The sequence below is a fragment of the Diaphorina citri genome, unplaced genomic scaffold (genome assembly GCF_000475195.1).
Source record: "Diaphorina citri unplaced genomic scaffold, Diaci psyllid genome assembly version 1.1 scaffold1003, whole genome shotgun sequence".
Taxonomy (NCBI): Eukaryota; Metazoa; Arthropoda; class Insecta; order Hemiptera; family Psyllidae; genus Diaphorina; species Diaphorina citri.
In genome coordinates this window covers 176,690-177,923 of record NW_007378434.1, presented here as the reverse complement: position 1 = coordinate 177,923, position 1,234 = coordinate 176,690, and positions in this window count along the sequence as shown.

Below are 1,234 nucleotides of genomic sequence, written 5' to 3'. Positions count from 1 at the left end.
TATTGGTACATTGGTCGAAGACTCTTAAGACCAGTACGCTGGTAAATCTCGGAGGACCCCCCAAGTTACGCTTCTTATCGCTGGCAGTCTCTTATCGAAATCGTTAATGCAACCCTTTGACCCTGGCCTAGTCACGTGACTCCAGTGTGAGAGGTCAGTGGTAGATATCAGTATCATTTTTATGGGTTTAGATTTTCCTCCGGCATCGCACTGAAAAATCTATCTCCGACGACCTTCTAAAAGTCGCGCGACAACGGTTTCAATTTGCGAGAGGCTTAGGTACATGTTGTACCAGAATGGGATGTACAGTCGTAACCCTGACCATCCTATATATTGGTACATTGGTCGAAGACTCTTAAGACCAGTACGCTGGTAAATCTCAGAGGACCCCCCAAGTTACGCTTCTTATCTCTAGCAGTCTCTTATCGAAATGTGGTGGAGTATTTTGATTCTGTATTTTATGGTCTTTCAATCTTGAATCTTGGACCATCAAACTCTATTTTCGAATAAAATCTTCATAATGTCCTTCAGATTAACCCTTTCGGTGATTCAAAGATGGTTCCATCCGGTTAAGATGGTAATCCAGTGAGCTCCAATGGTTTCAAGTTGGAAGGTAGCACGTCTGCCTTGTAAGTGCTAGGTCGCCGCTTCGATTCCCGCCCGGAGTGAACTTTAGGTTGTTCTCGTAACAGCTGACTTTTTCCTATCCTGTCTTTATTCTCTCTTCGATTTTGGGACGATGAGATCTCCATTTCCGCTGTTACAGTCCCCTAAATTAAACTTATCAAAGGAAAGAAAGAGCTCATAAGGTACCGTCAGAAAATTGAATGACTGATGAGTGATGAGTTTCCTGTGTTCGAACATCAAACTAATCATCTATGAAGCCGGTCAGGTCAAGATACATAGACACTTCGATTCCCGCCCGGAGTGAACTTTAGGTTGTTCTCGTAACAGCTGACTTTTTCCTATCCTGTCTTTATTCTCTCTTCGATTTCGGGACGATGAGATCTCCATTTCCGCTGTTGCAGTCCCCTAAATTAAACTTATCAAAGGAAAGAAAGAGCACATAAGGTACCGTCAGAAAATTGAATGACTCTGATGAGTTTCCTGTGTTCGAACATCAGACTAATCATTTATTATCTGACGAAATGAGATGCCTTTGCTGACACCACACCTGATGACAAATGGGAGTGCGATTCTTTTGATGTTTCTCTTGGATCGTGGGTTTATCTGA